Here is a 17,107-nt window from a genome sequence, read left to right on the forward strand (position 1 = left end):
AGTAGTAGTGATGTTTGCTTTCTCTTATTTAAATTATCAGAAGCTTTAAACTTTCTCATATTTAAACTATAGTCATTACTAATTGAAAGTATGTTTGAATACTGCCTGATTCCACTTACATAAGGTATATATATGTACATATATATATATCAGTCATATATGTGTGTGTATATATTTATATGTCACTCATATATATGTGTGTATATATTTTTATATATTTCAGTCATATATATGATCCGATACATGATCTATGATCTCTGTATATATTTATATACACACACATATATTTTGAAAGTATTACATGAAGCAAATAGTAGAGCTGATTTCATATAACAAGAGTTATTGGATGTATATGGGCAAAAGTTAATGCACATGGGCAAATAATTTGATGAACTTACAGACTCATTTATTTGACATATATTTATTGAGTGGTCTCTATTGAATGCTGAGTATCCTCCAGGAGCCTAAAATTCAGCAGTGAACATAACAGGCTCAAATCCTTGTACTCAAGGAGCAAATATTCTAATTGAGGGAGAAGAAAATAAAGTTAATAAGCAAAATATTCAACATACTAGTCGATAGGAAGTTCTGTGGTGAAAAATAAAGTGAGAGGAAAAGAATGAGTGGAAGCTCTGAAAGTAACTGAAGGTTTACATGAAGAAAGCCCATGACCTAGAAGTTGCCCAGGCCTTGGCCCAGAGTGAGAGGAAGCACCATGAGCTCAACAGGCAGGCCACAGTCCAGCGGAAGGAGAAGGATTTCCAGGGCATGTCGGAGTGCCACAAAGAGGGTGAGGCCCTCCTCATCCGGAACCTGGTGACAGACTTGAAGCCCAAGATACCATAGGGAGCAGTACCCTGTCTCCCCGCCTACATCCTCTACATGTGCATCTCACACGCGGACTACTCCAACGACGATCCCAAGTTGCACTCCCTGGTGACCTCCACCATCAATGGCATTAAGAAAGTCCTGAAGAAGCACAAAGATAACTTTGAGACACCTGCCGCCTTCTTCACCGTCTGAAGCAGTACGGCAGGGATGAGGGCTTCATGACTCAGAACACTGCAGAGCAGAACAAACACCGCCTTAAGAACTTCGACCTCACCGAACACCGTCAGTTGCTGAGTGACCTTTCCATTCAGATCTACCAGGAGCTCATTAAAATTGCCGAGGGTGTGTTGCAGCCGATGAGTTTCTGCCATGTTGGAAAATGAGAGCATTCAGGGTCTATCTGGTGTGACGCCCACTGGCTACCGGAAGCTCTCCTCCAGCATGGCAGGTGGGGATAACTCATACCACCTGGAAGCTATCATCTGCCAGATGAATGCCTTTCATACAGTCTTGTGTGACCAGGGCTTGGACCCTGTGATCATCCTGCAGGTGTTCAAACAGCTCTTCTACGTGATCAGCGCAGTGACTCTTAACAACCTGCTCCTGTGGAAGGACCTCTGCTCTTGGAGCACAGGCGTGCAACTCAGGTACAATATAAGTCAGCTTGGGGACTGGCTTCAGGGAAGAAACCTTCACCAGAGTGTAGTAGTTCAGACCGTGGAACCTCTGATCCAAGCAGCCCAGCACCTGCAATTAAAGAAGGAAACCCAGGAGGATGCAGAGGCCATCTGCTCCCTGTGTACCTCCCTCAGCACCCAGCAGGTTATCAAAATGTTAAACCTTTATCCTCCCTGAATGAATCTGAAGAACGGGTAAGAGTGGCCTTTATACAAATGATCCAGGCACGCCTACAAGAGTGGAATGACCCTCAGCAACTATTAGATGCCAAGCACATGTTTCCTGTTTTGTTTCCATTTAATCCATCTTCTCTAACCATGGACTCAATGCCAACATGTCTCAATCTGGAGTTCCTCAATAGAGTCTGAAGATGCATCTTTCCAGCATCAGTCTGATTCCCAATGTGAGCAAGAAGGAAGGATATACACAAAAGTAAATTCAAGGATCTGTTCAGTCTGGTAAAAGTAGATCAAATCAGGGATTGACAGCTGTGGAGGGTGCTGAACTATACAGAATTAGACACAACTATGTCATTATTTTCTGTACCTACTGCTTAGAACGGAAACACTTGAAATATGAAAGACTTTAAGTTTGATTTCAGTCCAACAAATATACATAATAATTATAGACACCAAGCCGTCCCTATAGCCATATAAAAGGTGCCAATTCTATAAAATGAAGCTGCCTAGTTTTAATCTTTGCGTATAACTGGAGAATGTCCAAATTAAAATACTAACTATATATAAGTCATATAAATTGTCTTCGAAGGGTTTTTAACAAATAATAGTACTAATAACCATGATAATGGCATATACTGACATTTCCCAAAGTTTGCAAACCATAGGTGTGGTTGAGTTTGTGGTGACATGTGTTAAGAACAAAAATACAGGGATGAGACTTCTGAGAAATGTCCCCAAAATATTTTTTAATGACTGATTATACAAAGACAGTGGTGTAACTGACCTCCAAACCCGACATTTAGAGTACTGGTTTCTGAAGGAAAATTAGAAGTGCCAGTCCTCAATGTACTCAAACGCTTTTGTGTAATCTTGGTTTAATGGAAGAGATGATTAAAATGCTGCTATCTGAAACTCCAAGTGAGAAAGATGGAAAAATATTTTGTTTCTTATGCTAATCCACACACTTTTTAAGTCCCACAGAATTTTCATAAAAAACGTATGTAAGCTAAATATTAGAAAATGATATCAACTTGTTTTATTTATAGATGTAAAAACCAAACAATGTGAAAGCTTTTAATCTCTTAACACCATTAAGCCTCCAGTAAGAGCATCATATAATGCTCTACTATTCCAAACAACTAAATAGTAAAACAAACTAAACTCGCACATCAGATCATCCGAAAACCCTTCAAAAATAATCAGTTCAGGGATTACTATTATACAAAACTTTGGGATTTTTTAAGGGAATAAAATGGCCTAGGTCAACTTTCCCCTTTCAGGTTATTTTCAACATTTTACAAACATTGTAATTCAAAATTGTAAATATCTCTCCTATGAAATAAGAATTTTAAAAAAGAGTAATTCAGTAATATAACAGACAAAGATGTTTGTTGCTCTTAGGATTTTTGGTTTGTTTGTTTTTGGCTCTTCAAAAGCAAGCATTCAGTTAGAAACCCATATTATTCTTTCCACACATATTTTTTTACTGTCTTTTCCCTATTTGTTGATAGCAGTATGCTGTTCCAATGATAAGAACAAGTAGTGTTTGCAAATCATAGAAGAACAGCCTCTGTATTACACTGAGAAAATAAGATTTATCCATGAATTGGAAGTAGAACAGCCTGCCTCCACCCTCTTTTACTCAACCACTCAACTTAAAAGGCCCTTGGAAACACAGCACACTCCAAGCTACCTTTTGTACTGTGCCATTACAGCACTGCTTTCTCAGTCGTTCTCTGCATCTCCTGGGGCCTAACCCAGTCTTAGCCTGTGTTAAGGCTGCTGACAGTTATGTTTCAATCAGTTGTCATGGGCATTATCCCCTCTACATCCATACTGAACATGCCATCTTCTCTTGGGCGTCTGCAGAGCTGTGCCTTTTTCTTTCAGTTACAGTTACATAATCACTGACCTCCATGACACTTACCAGTGTCATGGGTAATGACACATGGATCCATGTGCTGACTTCATTTAGAAGGCCAATCTAAAACAACTGGGTTTGTAGCTACCTCTGTAAAGTTGTTTCTGAAGTATAATTTGCTTTTTGATGCACTTTACTTTGAAAGTGAGTGTCTCATGTAAGGACTGTCCTTAATCTTAAAGACCAAAAATGCCTTGTTAGAGTGTTAAGGAGTTTTGACATGCAGCGGTTCCACAAATACAGTGGCTTACTGTCCTTATATACTGTCTTACACCATATTCTCTCCATATCTCTTGGTCACTACTATCTGCTGTCACTGGTTAATCACTAGGTACCAAGAGCTTACTGAATAAAAACTTAGCAATTAGAATAAATGAGGAGGGAAAGACCTTATGAATAGTCCATTTTGCCCAAGAAATGGCAGGTTTAGTTCTTCTCTTCCAAAAGATAAAGGTATATCACTGGAATTGTACTTAAAATTTATAGCTGACTAACAAATATATACTTTATATGTACTTAATATTTAGATCTGTCATATTTAATACTTGGGAGGCTAGAAGAAGCATCTTTAGGGGAACTATATAATATTTTGTTAGCATTTTCTCTGCATTTTTAAAAATCATTTCAACTTAAACACTTACCAGCGTCATGAAATCAGTAATTACTCTTTAACAATTCAACATAAAGGTTTCAACTCTGCACTAGATGTCTCTTTAATTTTTTAATACGTAAAATTTAGTGGATGCTTTTCTCACCAGGTGCCTTTAGTGGTTACCAAGATAACTCACTTATCAATTGTTTCTCTGAAATAAGTGTTGCTGTGGGAATAATTTTAATGTTCAATGTGATATCATGGTGGAGTTTTGTCTTTTAAAACATTAGAAGCATTTTAAGTATTAAGAATAAAATATTTATAGATCAAACACTTGTGTTTTAAGTATTATACAGGACCTGTTTACTTACAGTATATGTGTATGTACACTTGAATTGTTGCTGAAGCTGACAAGCATATTACACACGTGCATTTTCCCTGTGCCGTTATAGTTGCAGTTAGAGTTCTAGTACTTGTAAGCTCACCTGGGAGGCAGATTAGACCCAAAGGCAGACATTTTTCCCTTTCCATGAAGCACGGCAGTGGGAATTGATTCATTTGATTGCCCTACTACTAAATGTTAAGGCTTTTGTAAAAACAAAAGCAAAACAAGACTAGGAATTTGGAACATTTAAAAATTAACGCTGCTACCATCAACTAATCAAATATTTACTTAGAGCCTTCATACATTAAGACTCCAGTAATCAATAAATTAGAATTTATTTCTTCTGCATAAATTTTCATACACTTGACCTACTAAGACAGCAAGGGTGTCCTAAATTGAGGCATTTGTATAATGCCTACAGAATCAAATGGTCACTAAAACGGGACTGCATGGGGCAAGACCTTGTAGTTCTTCACAGAATATTTGTCATCAGTTTCTCCAATTAATTTGCTACATAAGTCAAACAACCATAATTTACCTTTTGTACCCACTGGTGCCATAATTACAGAATTAGAGGGTATAGATAGAGGTTAATGCCAATGACAAATACAGGACCGGGTTTTTTATTATTATAAAGGTCATTAGATACAAAACATTGTTTTTCAAAAAAAAGTTTCTAATTCTAACAAAGGGGATCAATCGGAAATGAAACTAAGCTACTTTCTGAAGTGACACTGTATCAGAATAATCCAGATTTGAATATAACATTTTGCCACCAGCTGACATTTAGATGAAGGACTGCCTCTCTGAAAGAGTTCAGATCATATTCACGGGTGAACCTAACACTGTGGAAGAAAGACTACTGATGAGAATATTTTTCCACTTTGAACAAATCTGTAAACTACACCTTTGTTTGTAGAAAAATGCTTGGAATAGTCACTGTAATATTTAGCTGTGGATAAAAGTTTGTGGAAATAAATGCTTTTGAATAAAAAAGAAAAATAAATCAAGGAAGAAGAATGGGATTGATAGGATGTGTATTTAAAATAGAATATCCAGGAACAACTGCACTGAAGTTATAATATATGTATAATTATATAGCACTATACATAGTAACTATATCTTTATATCTGGTGCAGGTAATTAGATAACCCATGCAAATATCTGGGGGAGGAATAGTCCAGGCACTACAGGAATATCAAAAAGGCCAATATGGTGGAAGCAGAGTAATGACAGAGTGATATGGAGTGAGGAGCAGATGAAATAATAAAAAAAGTAGGCAAGTCATTTTGAGGGGTATGCTTCTGAAATTCTAATTTGCATATAAATCACTTAGGTTTCACATTAAAATAAAGATTCTGTCAGAATAGAAAACCAAACACTGCATATTCTCACTCATAAGTGGAAGTTGAACAATGAGAACACATGGACACAGGGAGGGGAACATCACACACTGGAGTCTGTCAGGGGGTAGTGAGCAAGGGAGGGAGAGCATTAGGAAAAATACCTAATGTAGATGACAGTTGATGGTTGCAGCGAATCACCATAGCACATGTATACATATGTAACAAGCCTGCACGTTCTGCGCATGTATCCCAGAACTTAGAGTATAATTTTTAAAAAGGGGGGGCAGCCAAGGATATAAGCAAGGTGTTTTGTGGTTTAATAACTGTATAACTATAAGGATGGAGTCTATTACCTCCTGACATGAGAAACGTGATGAGAGAAGGTGAGAATTGGCAAGATGCTGGGTAAGTGGGGAGCAGAGTAGAGGGAGATTAAGAGCTCTTTTCGAGGTATGTTCACTTTGAGATGCCTATTTTGCCTCCAAGTGGAGATTACTTAGGCTACTTGGCATGAGTCTGGAGGCCAGAGCGTAGTTCTCTGCTGGAGAGTTATCTGATATGAGTTATTAAGAGAAATTATGATGTTTGGCAAGCATGTCCTTAAGTTTTGAGATTAGCATCAGGAAGGACAATCATGTACTTCTAAAACATGGTGTTCAGAGTCACTTATTTGAAAGCATACTGGGCCAATATTTGACCTGTGACAGTTCTGACATTCATTCTAAGACTACCAGATGTGAAAGCCAGGAGACTCATTATTTTCTTTCTGGTGCTTTTCTCTCATTCTAAACTTCAACTTTCCATATCATTAAAGCCGCTAAGGTAAACAATTAGCATAAGAGGTATATTCATTATTTTTCTTCGCTGCCTTTAAATCTGATGCCTCATTGTAAAAAATACAACCTTGCTTGTATTTGTCTGGGTGACATTTTAAAAGATCTTACTGGGCAGAGAACATGCAATATGGATACTGTCATTATTTAATACTTTGGACTAATGCCAATCATTCAAACACGAATCCTTCATTCACCTGTCTTGTCAAAGAAGCAGAGCTCATATTGCATATGTGAAATATCATCCAGTGTCTATTTCAATCGCATATGCTTTCTGTTTGTATCTTAGAAAGATTTTTTCACCTCAAAAAGCATATGGCTATCTGGAATTATCTGGATATAGTGATAAACTAATTATTTTCATAAACATCTAAAGAAAATGCTGATGTATCCATTGGGGTGGGAGGTGGGATTGGGAGGCATGCAGTTGTCCAGCACTACTTGTGGCTGGGAAGGTATGTGTGTCCACAGTAATAGAAAAATCCATTGTTACCGCAAAGACTCCCCATAACTCTTTTAAAAATAAAGCTGTCATTTTGATCCCCGTCTGTCTGAATCTTTGCCTATCTCTCACTTAGTTCAAAACTCTGACAGGGAATAGAAGCATATTTATCAATCCTTCAAGCCCCAGTAGAAGCATCAGATGAAGAAAACCTACCTATTTTGAAATGGTTGACCAATTCTTAGTGACGAAGCTATAATTACAGTCTGATTTTCTTGTCGATTGTCAAGAAAAAATGATTCAGTCTGGCGCCATTTTACAAGGGCATGTTGAACAACAAGAATTCTACTTGTAGAGATTCCTTTTCTAGGCATGAGGAATGGTTATTCTTAATTTGACCTTCTGTGGTAATGGATTCCTAATTTGACCTTCTGTGGAATGAGCTTTGCATGACAGATGACAGAATATTGTCACCTTAAGATTTTTAAAAAGTTAATTTAAAGACATGTTATTTCTAATTGTTTTGGCTTATGCTCTGAAGTTTTTCTAAGGCTGCCAAAATTGTGGTCACCAACATAATAGGTACCATTTTTACATTATCCAGTATATAATATATATGCTATATAATATGAAACAATATATCAATTAGTGCATATAGCTTTAATATCACATAAGTTATATGAAAGCTAAAATATGCATTTAAATTCAACATTTGCAGAATATTTTCTTTCTTTTATTTTTCTTGAGACAGAGTCTTGCTCTGTCACCAAAGCTGGAGTACAGTGGCATGATCTCGGCTCACTGGAAGCTCCACCTCCTGGGTTCATGCCTTTCTCCTGTCTCAGCCTCCTGAGTAGCCGTGACTACAGGCGCCCACCACCACGCCCGGCTAATTTTTTGTAGTTTTAGTAGAGATGGGGTTTCACCGTGTTAGCCAGGATGGTCTTGATCTCCTGACCTCGTGATTTGCTAAGGAGAGCTGCAAATTGAACTTTTTGAACCCGTGATGCATATTGTGTTAATCCTTGATATGGAAGGGTCCTTCTGCAGAATAAGTGGAACTGAAAAAGATGTTTACATTCACAAGCAGAATATTATTTAAGGAATAAAAGGGATTCTATAAAGTGTTAAACCCAGATTAACACTGAAAAATATAGTCGTCAGAAAAATCAAGTCATTTCACTTCTGTATTCATTGCTGAAATAAGAACATCATTTCATTTCTAATTTGAATTTTAAGATTAAAAACACTTTAGGATTGCTTCGTATTGCAGAATAATCTGTAACTTGTTCTGTGAACACTTCATTGCTAGGCGAAAACTGTGAGCTATATTTCTTTGTGTATGATACTATTCTTTTATTGTCAATTTTTCCTGAACTCACAGGTAGAATATATTTTCACTTGAATAATTTAAGAAGTAATGTCACCAATATGGATAGAACAGTAATTTCACTTTTGGTACTAATTTAATTAAGAAGGTGATTTTTAGCAATATCCATTTCTATTTGGTTGTGTTTTTATCTATTTCAACTATTTTCTATATTGGAAGTAATTACGAATTTTAATTTTTTACAGCCCTCATATCTTTTACTTGAAAAATTTAATGTTTAATGAATTTGGAGGGAGGGCCAACCTTCATTCTTACATTTATTTATACATTTAATGGGAAAGGAGTACTATTCTCCTGAATGTTCAAACAAGCAATGGAAATTCGCAAGAGAGAAATAATTTAAAATCTTCATCACATGGTATTGAAATTTCTTCTGTTTCTTTTTTTCCACTAGATCTTGAACTCTTGAAGATGCATTGCCCATAGATGTTCTTCATTAATTTAAGCAATATTTTCAGGGAAGTTATTCTGGGAATATGCCTGTAGGATTTAACTGGTCTTTGAATTATGGATATTATTTGGAGAGCTGGAGAGGAGAGTGAAGGGCACTATACAGGTGAGCAAACATCTTGAAATTTTGAAACTCTGTGTAATTATTTTACACGTAACTGCCTGGGCATGTCCAACAGGTATAATAGCATCTGTTGGTTACTAAATTTTTAGGTAACGTCCAACATGTACTAATAGATACCACTGACGATCTTTCATGAAGTTCCCCCTAAGAGTCATAACTGGTGAACATAGTTCATCCATGGGGAATACGGACTATAAGTCACTCATGGATTTAGGAAGGAATGTACCTAGAATTTTTGGGAAAAATGTGAATAAATCAACCTGATCAATGTGGTGGGTTCTTCTAGAAAATAGAAAAAATGGGGTTAGGCTAAGTAATGTGGAGATTTAAGAAGATAGATCTGGGGTGACAGAATATTAGCTATAACAAAGGCAGTTCCTTCGACTTTACCAAGTTTTTCCTGTCAGTTGTGCTGGTGTCCCTCAAATTGTATGTGACCGCTTACTTTCATTATGGCAAATGCATCTTCAGAAACATTATAACTAAGATGACTTTTCCAATAGAGTGCAAAATGTCCATCTCTAGAAAGGTTTACTCAGAGAACGCCAGCAATGCAATGCCACATACATGCAGCATTATGATCTTTAGTTTGATTTCTCCTTCCCTTAACCCTGACTAGGACTCTATAGTCAAGGAAGTTGAATGGAGATGGAATTTGAAAACTCAGGCTGTGTTTGTTAAAAGGGTTTTATGATGTCTTCACTTTGACTAAATACACAGGCTATTGCATCTTCCTCCCTCCCTCCTTGCCTTCCTTCTCTCCCTTCTTTCCTTCTATCCAGAATTATTTTTGAGAAATGCTGTGATGTGTTGATTGGGAGCACATCCTCTGGAGCTGGTTATTGGATTAAAATCATAACCCTTCCTCCTATTAACTATGTGACCTTGAACAAGCTACTAGGCTGTAAATTAGGAATAATAATGGTATCAATATGATCCTGCTATAGATTGGATTGTATGAGTTAATGTATGTGAAGCATTTTTATATAGTAAGAATTGGATGAAAGGTAGTTACTATTTTATTTATCGAACACTTAGCATGTTTTAGCTTTTTATTTTGAAAAGATCATAGATCCATAGGAAGTTTCAAATACAAAGGTCTCATGTACCATTCTACACAGTTTCTTCCAAGAGTTACATCTTGTATAAAGTAGTACAATATCAAGACCAGGCATTGACATTGGTACAATGTGCATACATAGGTCTATGTCAATTTTATCATGTGTTGATTAATGTGACCATTATTACAATTGAGTTACAGAACTCTACCATCACTAAAAGTGTCTTCCTCACATTTTATAGTCATATTCATCTCACATTCCTCTATAATCACTAACCTCTGGAAATCACTAATCTGTTTTCTATATGTATGTTATTTTATTAAAGTTATATACATGAAATAATATACTATGTGTCCTTTTGATATTGGCTTTTTTTCACTAAGCACAATGTCCTTCCGATCTATGCAAGTGATTGCATGTGTCAAAAGTATATTCTTTTTTATTTCTGGGTAGTATTTCATCATATGGATATACCACAGTTTACTCAACCATTCACCTGTTCAACATTTTGAATGGCAAGAATATGGGAATAAAGTTAAGCAGATATGACTTACAGTGTTATCCTGATCATTTCTGATTTTGCTTCTAATGTTATTCTGACCCTGTTAAATCTCAGTACCATATCATGTTCAATACTAAAGTAGATGCTATACATTGATTGATATATATATTTAAATATGTGTGTATATGTGATGTATAATAAAATGTGGGATGAAGGAAGACCTATGCTTTCAAGGAAAGAAAAACATAAATGTCATTTTCCCACAGTTTGGTATATGTCATAGCCCTTAGGTAATTTGAATTTTTAAAATGTGTAATTAATTTAAAAATATCAAATATGTTAAACTAAATTAAAATACCACATAAAACAAGTTTCCTTTAAAACTTTGACTCTTTGCAGCTGGAGTGAAAAGCATTTGTGAGTCTCCGTGAAGATGTTCGTATAATATATTGGCCCTTCCTGAACGGATAAAATTAATAATAATGATACAATAATGTAATGTCTGTGTATATTTTTATTTTACTACAACTTCTTTTTTTCTACTTTTTAAATGCCTGCTGTGTATCAGGGGCTTGGGAAGGTGATGTATATGTATCCTATTTGATGTATTTGTTTTTAATTGATACTAAACTGATAAAAATAATTTTAAAACACATTTTTCCTAATTCAAAGTAGAAAATACATTTTAAAAGTGCTTATATTTTGAAAGGTGTATATAAAAATAATTCAGAAGTATAAAGGAAACAACTGTAAGTTTATTAATAACCTGCATTCTCATGAATATTCAATATGAGCTAAATATATCCCTTGCGTACATTATGGGACTTTCTTCAAAGATAAAAAAAAATGTATATTCATGGAAATAAAATCAATTTTGTTCCAGAGAATGGTTCATAGTCTCAGAGTAGCTATTTAGAAATGTCATACTATAGGCCGGGTGAAGTTGCTCATGCCTGTAATCCTAGCACTTTGGGAGGCCAAGCCTGGCAGATCACCTGAGGTCAGGAGTTCAAGACCAGCCTGGCCAACATGATGAAACCCCGTCTCTACTGAAAATACAAAAATTAGCCGGGCATGGTAGTATGCACCTGTAGTCCCAGGTATATAAATATGTATACTTACATTCTCAACAATCCACTGGGCATCGAGCTAGAGCTGTGTTTAATGCAAAATCTGGCCATGTGAGAAATACAGGCACTAAAGTGGAAAATATTTTTGCATTCTTCTGTGCCAGCATTGCCCATTTCTGTCAAGTTGTACATGCACGTGTCCACAATGGGAGCAATATTTACAAGCTGCATTTTAAATAATTCCAGGGAATGACTGACTACTCTGCCACTGAAGAGAATTCCCTTGGCACCCCTGCTTGTCATTCAGTCCTGCTGGTTCGTTGGTCTCTATTGTGTATCCTGCAGAGTGATACTTTGCAGCATCTTTGCCTGTTGTAGCTGAAGTGGAGTCATCCATCATTGTGATCACAGGAATTAAGGCCCTTACAGACTTGGAGTAAATTATGAAGCTTTGAGGAAGGTGATCATTTTTGCAGAAACAGCTATTTTATGTTCCCGTTTTCTATACTATCCTTTCTTTCTTGTCTGGGATAATGAAAGAGTAAAAGCCACAGGACCAGTTTTTGTCCTTTTGATTCATGCTGAAGGAAGAAAATACAATCAATAAAAATGTACTTAACAAGCCTAAGATTGACTGGTCTTTTTCTGTTTATTTTGAATTTCAGATGTACTTCTCTGTTGACCTGCTGTTAATGCTGTGTAGCTGAGGATTTCCCAGATTTAAGTGTGTTATAAATAGATAAACTTCACCACGTGGGACGATTTACACTAACTGATTTGAGATCCAGGCTGGGCATGACAAAGGAGAAGTTGTCAATTACCTTTAGTGAATTTCAGTCATGCAGAGCCACACTAAATAACTCGTTCTTTTCATACCCTTTCGTCTCTCCCCTCCTCCTGCAGTGAAAGCATCAATTAATACCTGAAAATACAATCTAAATTCATAACTTACTCCAAAATTTATAATATTTGCTGTATGTAATTTACATGTCTTTATTTTATCCTAGTGGATTTAGAATCAGTTTAACATTCATAATATGATAAAATATGTTTAGGTAACTTATAGAAAAGTGACTTCCCTAATATAATTTTTAAAATTAAAATGAAGATTAAATAATACGATTTAAATAATGCTAATACATAACCAAGTGAACTGAATATTTTTTCTTCCGTCAGTTATTCTACAGTTACACAGTTTGATCTTGTAAAACCTGTCAGTACTGGTCTGCTTTGTCATTATTATACATTCATTGGCTATGTTCTAATAGATGAGTGTTATACTGTTATGAACACTTACTACTCCTTTCATACAATTTTTATATCTAAGAAGTGAATATTTGCTTTATTAGAGAAGGCTAAATAGCTTCACTTTAAAGACTGATTTTCTTTAACATATATAATATGATGACTCTTCCATATGGTTACTTTGACATGGCTCTAATAGCAGAATTATGTCACATATAAATCAACAAACTACATAATGGAATCTAAATATTTTAAATGTGGAAGGTACATTGATTTTTTACAGACGATAAGATTTTAAGGCAACAGTCTAACTAAATTCTGCATACTGGAAAGAGACTAACCCTAGGTTACATCTGGTTGCTGTATATGAAAGACAAATATTTAATGCAAATGCAACTAGCATTATTGAAACAAATATTTACCTGTTATTTAGATTGACCACACACATACTTTTTTGTACCATCATATGTTTATGCAAAGTGCCAACATACATAGTGGTAGTAAAGTATAATGAAAATAAATGTTGGAAAAGAAATTAAACTTTCTTTGTATGGGAACAGTGTTTTTTATATGAAGCATAGCAAAGCAAGATAATCCTACTATGTGTAAATGAGAATATTATTGAGACGAATCAAAGGCAATGAAAGGCAGACATAGTAATTTTATTCTATTTTAAACTACTTTATTGGCTACAGCTGCTGTTTTTGAATGAAGCCAGTCTCTTACACTTCATTGTCAGTAGCCTGTATCCAGTCAATCTTTCACTAAGGAACAGAAAGTTCACTACCCTGAGGAATCCTTCCATCACTTTGCTTTAACCACTTAGCAAAATAATGAAAGGGCCACTCTGTGTTAAAAAAAAAAAAAATTGCATTTCTATATTATTACTTAAAAGTTTAAAATTGTGGTGCTTAGAAATGTAGGACCTACAGGAGCGCTAACTAAACAAAGATGGTTCTTGAAACACTCTTACATGTTGCATTCGTCATTTGCAGTTGTGCAAAGACTGTGCGTCCAAGGGTAGCCTAGATGGAATACTTCTAAAAATTTCTAGAATTAGCCTAATTCAGAAGCTAGATAGACCAAGATTCTAGGATTTCACATGTCCTTGCAATGAAATATTGAGACTCCTATTTCAAAGATAGATTTATAGGCGTATATGTAACCCAGGTTCCTCAAATTTCACAGGAATATCCAAAACCAGATTAAATTCATATGCTTTTCTATATGAGACAGAAAACAGCATTGGATGTACCACCTTTGTGTGCTTTTACTAAAAGCTAAGTTGCATAATCCACAGTTTGTGGCCTCTGATGCTTAGTAAGTGTTTTTACTGTTTTTCGTAAGATAGTTTCCAGATCTACAGTGTAATTTAAAAACAATTTATGTAATTGACAGAGCAAGAGATTCACATGTCATAAACAGTCATCTGGCTGACACGCACCCTAACATGACTAAACCTTTCCAGTAGTGCATTAATTTGCTGCATGAAGAAATAATAAAATTCACTGTTGAACTAGTTGGAACTAGGGAGGAATGTTAGTCTAATTCTTGGCGTACATAAATTTCAAATGTGTGGATTGCAAAGTACTTCACCTTAATTAGATAATATAGTATAATTAAGTCACTGGTTTTGAGCCTTTTCATTCACTTGGAAAACAATTTCCGCATATAAACTAACATAGCTAATCAAAAAGTTAAAGAAATTTGAGAGAAAATACACATAATGTCCACATCAGAAGCAATTAAAAAGTGCTCAACATTGTCTGACTCTACTATTTCCTGTTAAGAATTTGGAAGTTTCACTTGGTAGGTTTCTATGTTCAATATCTTTATACTGAAGCACAAATGTTCTGATATAAATGACAGGAGCATGCATTGCTGTTCTTCCATCAACTCACTTGAAGTTTTCTCACAAAATAGCCCTTAACTGCTACAAAGCTTGATTTTCATATTCCAAAGAGGAACCCCATTCTCTATTTGATGAACACTGGGAATATTGTTCCATAGGAAGGCAATCATTATGGTGCCTTTGGCACCAGCGACTGATTTTCCCCATTTACATGTTCCTACATATTGTTAATCCTTCCCTTGTGTACTGAAAAGGCATCTGGCATTAATCAGTAGCGAAGTGAATATCTTCTGTTTGCTTCAAAGATATGTTTAAGGCCCCATTTCTCTGATGTAGAAAATGAATGATTATTCATTTCTAAAGACAGTTCTGTAATTTACCTATGGTTGTTTTTCAAAATTGAAACATTGAAATACATAAAACCCAAGCTAGGAAAATAAAATTAACTTTTAGATAGCTGTATAATAGCAAAGGATTTTCACTTTCTGCAAGTTGAAATGATGCTTAATAAAACATATTTTTTGCAAGAATTGGTGTGTTTTATCAGACATATACTCTATCCAGCTTGTTTTTGTATTTTATATAATCACCAAAAATAAAATTACAAAACCCTTGTCAGAATGGGATTTTTACTGGGATCCTGGACAACAATGACATAAAAATACAATGTCAGAAGTGTAAGAATATCTCTAGGACATCTACAAATGATGAGGAAATTTCCAAATACCCTGTGACCAATGGCATGCCCAGAAAAGTTCTCCTTTTGATCTAAGTAAATCACAGAGTTTAGAATCCCAGGGTAAACTTCCCCCTGAATATTTCTTGGACTTTGCATGCAGTCTGCTACCTCTAGTACTTTTTATCTGCTTCAACCCTAGTGAAATATTGAATAAACATCTCTCAAGAATCAGAGAAATGATCACCCAGCATTGCCCTAGTTTTAATTTCTGTGCACTGATTTTTGCAGCTTATGGAATTGGAACCAATGTCAAGACTCGGTCAACTGTTGTCATTTATTTATACCAGACAGGACTAGAAGGCACAGTGAGAACAGCCAACAGATACATGCAATCTAAAATTTAGCTAAGAAAATCAGATCTGTAACCATGAAGAAATCAAGAGTCTTGTCATGATTCAAGATATGGATGGAGTGTCCACTAAAATTTAAGCTCTATGAGGGCAGTTCTATGCGTTCATAGAGTTTAAGTTTTGTGAGAGCAGATATTTTTGTCTGCTTTATTCACTGCCCTAACTAGGGTAGAACATAGTTGGCACCCCATAGACATTTGTTGAATAAATGGGTGAATCAATAATATATACAACATGAGAACAAAAAGCAGAACAGAGAGTAAAAACATCTTCTTGATGGCCAAGAAGAAAGATCAGGAACTAGAAGTCAAATCAGTTAGTAAAATATAAATCAAGCAAGCAGTCACACAGACAAGAATAAGAAAACTCCAAAATATGAGAGCAAGATAGTCAATGAAGTACTTGAGCATAATAAAGATGACCTTTTTGGGAGTACTTGTTATGTGTAGCTATTGCTCTAAGCATTGTACCTATGTTACTCTGCCCCTCACATTATCCTACTATCATCATGTTACAGAGAGGAATGTAAGTCACAAGAAGACTCCATTCAGTTTAAGGTCTCTATTTCAGAAAGTGGTAAAAATTGCATTTGAATCAGAGCTTCTGCTCTTGAACACTTTGCTATACTGCCTCCATTTGGACTTCCTGAATATAATAAATATTAAATGGAGCCTGGCATAGGAAGCAGAGAAATGGATGCACAACAGCAGGAAGAGAGCTTGATTTCCAGCCAAACATTGAGGCCAGCCAGGAAAATTAATAAATCGGATTACAGTTTGGGCAGACACCAAATCTAAGGCTTAGTTGACCCAGGAATTCATGTTGGAACAACACGTTAGAAGCACATGGTAAGATATGGACAGATTATGAGAGCAGGTTGTTTTTGCCTTTTATGTCACACTTCATCCACTTTAATTTTCTTAGTCCTGTAATTTCCATTTTTTTGAACATTAAACAATTTGTGGGAATCCTCCCTAACTCATTTTATGAGACCAACATTATCCTGATACCAAAGCCTGACAGAGACACAACAAAAAAAGAGAATTTTAGACCAATATCCCTGATGAACATCGATGTAAAAATCCTCAGTGAAATACTGGCAAACCGAATCCAGCAG

The 17,107-nt window shown here is 35.6% G+C and overlaps 1 pseudogene; it reads left to right on the plus strand.

Moving 5' to 3' along the window:
* The first annotated feature begins 411 nt into the window (after positions 1–411).
* On the plus strand, positions 412–1,877 carry LOC105504291 (annotated as a pseudogene).
* The last annotated feature ends 15,230 nt before the right edge of the window (positions 1,878–17,107 follow it).

Source organism: Colobus angolensis, unplaced genomic scaffold (assembly GCF_000951035.1).
Source record: "Colobus angolensis palliatus isolate OR3802 unplaced genomic scaffold, Cang.pa_1.0 Scaffold900, whole genome shotgun sequence".
NCBI lineage: Eukaryota > Metazoa > Chordata > Mammalia > Primates > Cercopithecidae > Colobus > Colobus angolensis.